General features: G+C 37.1%; 1 pseudogene; it reads right to left on the bottom strand.

Annotated features, from left to right (window-relative positions):
- Nucleotides 1–201: 201 nt before the first annotated feature.
- Nucleotides 202–2,057, bottom strand: LOC101832491 (annotated as a pseudogene).
- Between the last annotated feature and the right edge of the window lie 2,369 nt (nucleotides 2,058–4,426).

Below are 4,426 nucleotides of genomic sequence, written 5' to 3' on the forward strand. Positions count from 1 at the left end.
GAAATATATATATGCAAAGACCCAAACACATCAAATAAAGTAAAAACTAGTGCAATCTACAAATAGGGATAGTTTAACTTCATTTCAGCTTTTTTCATTTGAATAGTTTATTATGATTATTATTTTTAAAATGTGAATTCATTAAACCATGTAGAAATAAGTCTAAATGTGTGAAATCTGGATTGTTCACGAACATCTTTATTACTCTATGGTAGCCAATTAATCCATCACTTCAGTTGGGGTTAGTTTCCTAAAACTCAGAGTCACTACAGATCCCAACTTCTATGTTATCTTCTGTCGTTTTCCTTTCAAAGCTTTCCTTTAGGATTAAGATGGCTGTGTGAATGGCATCTTCCAGTTCTAGGTCTTAATTACATCTCTTCTCAAGGAAAGTTTTCTTGTTCACATAGTTCTTCCCCATTGCTAGGGCTTTCCAGTCAAAGAAAGGTCCAGGTGGATCTGACTGAAATTAATATTTGTGTTCCTAATTTTACCCACAAATAAGTAAAATACCAAACAGATCAACACCACCTGGCTGGGTATACTCTTGCATGACAGAGGCTACTCTGTACCAGATGGCCTGTGGGAATGGGTTCTTGGTGAACAAGATAGTACTGCTGAGCAAGTTTCTGAGCTCTGCACAGTACTCTGTAGTCTGGGCTGATGCCACTATATACCAAACCAATATGCTTGGTAACTGGTAATCAGTTCCATTTTGTGTACATTCTTTTAGTCATACAGAATTGATTTCTGTTTTTTCTCAGTTGCTAATACTACACCATTAATAGCTTTAATTCCCATTTGAGGGGCCCCTCCAGTTACAGTAGCTAAAGCATATTCAATCAGGACAAGTTTACCAGATGGACTGAATGAAGTTAGCTAGAAGGTGTAATGGTTCTGTCTACTTTACCCAGAAAGTCCTCATTTCAGATTTTATTTCTTCATAACTTTCTTTTGTCTTATTGCTCCAGGTAAGACTTCAAGTACTATAATTATAAGAATTGAAAGAGTGGACATTCTTGTCTCATGATATGTTTTAGAGCAAATAGATTATTTTTCCTGTTTGTAAAATGTTGACTCTAGGTTTGTGGCACATAGTTTAGATTTCATTGAGGTATGTCCCATTTATCCTAAAAAATGCAACTTCTATCATGAAGTCATGTTGACTTTTGTCAAATGACTTTTCTGCATCTATTTAGATGTTCATGTGATTTCTGCTTTTAAGTTCATTAATATGGCATTACATCTATTAATTTATATGTCTTGAGTCACATAAAGCCTGAAATCCCTAATATGAAGCAAATGTGGCCATAACTTATGACATTCTTATTTATTTTTAAAAACTTATTCTTTGAGAATTTCATATATGCATACAATAAAATATAAACCTATTTGATCGGGGAAGCCCTGTACATTTGTCAATAAAGTACTGTTGAGCCAATAGGAATCTAGATAGGTGGGACTAGGAGTCCAGGAGGATTCTGGGAAGGAGAAACACAGGAGATTCAACATGTAACGCCATGGGGTAGGAGACCGGAACTATTCTCCGGTAAGAGACATACTTAGATTAACAATTATGGGGTAATTACTTAAGTCAGAGCTAGCCAATAAAAAACAAGCAAAGGCTAACAGCTTCATAATTAATATAGCCTCCTGTGTGTTTATTTGGGACTGATGCAGCTCTGGAACCAGGCTGGCAGGAAGGCTTCTCTCAAAGAAAAAGCTTCCTTTAACAAAATGGTTGTCAGGAGCGGGATTGAATTTCCACGCAAAATAACAAAAAAAGATTTAAAGGAATTTTAGAAACAGAAGAACGGAGAGAAGCACAGATTTTTGGTAGCAGCATTTTCTCAGGTGTGCTCTGTTTGGCTAGCGACAAGCCAAGATTCACGTGGCTCGCTTAGGGGAGTCTTCCTGACTCTACATAAAAAGAAAAAAAAAAACCAACAAGGTTCTTTTAAGAGGCTTTACTAACGATTTAAAAGTTGTACGTACAGCTGGAAGTGCAGTGACCACATCCCCAAGCCGGCAGCTGGAGTCACACTTACGGCCGCCATCTTGGGAAAAAACGTCAGTTTAAAACAGCCGAGGTTTTACAGATAAGACACGTGGCCAGAAAAACATAAAAATTTACAGTAAAGTCAAACTTGAATGAAGAAAAACCTCTAAAGGTTCACAGTGTGTTTAAAAATATTCGTGAGATTGAGAGAGAAAATGAAACAGCAAATTGGTATATAAATACAAAAGCCGGTGTTGTGGTGGCGCATGCCGGTAGGATTTACTCCAGAGACAGAGACAGGCAGATTTCCAAAGAGAAACCCTGTCTCAGAGAAAAATAAATAAATGTAAAAGAAATAGAGTAATAATAGATAAATAAATAAGCCACGTAAAGATGAAAATACACAGAGAGTCTGGATACTGTACGCTATTGTGTTTTTCAGTTTTTTCATTGCTAAGGAAGGAACAGCTGCTAAAGTACACTTGACTATAAATGCTGTTGAATTAATTCAACTTATATCTTTTAAAAATACCTTAACTTCAAAATTTAAGTATAAGGATATGTTACTCGGAAAAGGAGATTTTACTTATGTTTCTAAAGAAAATGAAAAGCTGAGGATTCCTTCCAGGCTTCTGTGGTTTGACGAACCAAGACCCCAGGAAGCAGTGGACAAGGTGTTCCAACAACTGAAACAGCTAAGATGATGGAGCTTTACAGACCCTGAAAATAAGGACTTATACAGGTTTCTGAGTTTTGTCATGATCCCCATGGTATGAACAGCGCCCCCTTCCAGCACGAAGCAGTTTGGAATGAGCGACGTCCTAATTCCCATCTTGTTTATAAATCTTTGTTTTCATTTAAATGGGATTGTTTATACTTGGTTAATGATCACAGCCAATCTCTTTTTAATGGTAAAAAGGGGAATTATGTTATGGGTATGGTTTTTCATTTATTGATACAAATTCAAGGTCAATTTTGTGATGCTTATATTTCTCCTCTTGATTAAGTACTGTGCTTATACTGATCTTTTAAAAAGTAATGCATAATTAAATACAGGCTATAGATAGTTACTTATAAGAGTCAGATCTTATTGTTAGGTAAGTTAGGTTTTCTAGATATATAGAGATGTATTTGAGATAGATATACAGTCTTCAAACCTTTCAAAGACCTTCAGAAAATGGCATTTAAAATGGTTTAGGGTTTTTCTTGACAATGAGAAATGTCTGCTCCTAGCAGCACCAATTACGTCTGAGAGGAAGATGGGCATCGAAGAAACTTGTTATGGAGTTTGCTTTCAACATGGCAAGATTAGCCATTTGGGCAAGAAACTGCACTTGCCTGTACTACTTGACTGTTGTTGTATATTCTGGACATGCAGGACCCACAGGAAAGTGACTGCTGAACTCAGTCTTACAGGGTTCCTGCTTCATGGAAGAGTCTACGAGACTTTCTGCAGGACAAAGAAAAATGACTGACAGACTGCCAATGCAGATGGACAGTTTTGAAATTTCCTGCTTTGCCGAGAAATCTTCTGGATACATTGTGGCCTATGGGCTGAAGATGGATGCCCCAACGTTACAGAGGAACTTTGGGTGACTGTCCAGGCAGTAAGATGTCTCTGTCAATCCTAGTGTTTATATATTATCCTTCTGTGGTCTTTGATGGAGTTGAAGACAGATAGTTATAATTATAGTTTTCCTTAGTTATGATAAGAGATAAGCTACATATAGGACTTTGGACTCACAAGAATGAGATAGATGATATTTTCTTTAAATCTTGCTAAATGTTGATAAACAAAATATTGTAACTATGTTCTTACTTGATAACTGTTCTTTTATATATAATTTGACTATGTTAAAGTTAAGACCTTTCTTTTTGTTTAAACAGAAAATAGGAGATGATGGGGGAAGTCCTGTACATTTGTCAATAAAGTACTGTTGAGCCAATAGGAATCTAGATAGGTGGGACTAGGAGTCCAGGAGGATTCTGGGAAGGAGAAACACAGGAGAGTCAACATGTAACGCCATGGGGTAGGAGACCGGAACTATTCTCCGGTAAGAGACATACTTAGATTAACAATTATGGGGTAATTACTTAAGTCAGAGCTAGCCAATAAAAAACAAGCAAAGGCCAACAGCTTCATAAGTAATACAGCGTCTTGTGTGTTATTTGGGGACTACAATGCGGCAGAGCCCAGGTGACTGGCGGGGGATAAACCAAAGCGGCTAGCAAAGGAAAAGCTTCTCTTAACACCTATTAACCCTATTTACTACTTCCAACTATCCCAACATTTCTCCTTCCCAAATTCACTCCTATTCTGATTTTCTCCTCACCCTTGCCCTTCTGTTCTTCTATATAACTGAGTAAGTAAAATTATTACTGCCCATATGTGTAGTCTATGGGGTCATCTACCCCAGCACAAGGAAT

The sequence above is a fragment of the Mesocricetus auratus genome, unplaced genomic scaffold (genome assembly GCF_017639785.1).
Source record: "Mesocricetus auratus isolate SY011 unplaced genomic scaffold, BCM_Maur_2.0 Super-Scaffold_100003, whole genome shotgun sequence".
NCBI classification, from domain to species: domain Eukaryota; kingdom Metazoa; phylum Chordata; class Mammalia; order Rodentia; family Cricetidae; genus Mesocricetus; species Mesocricetus auratus.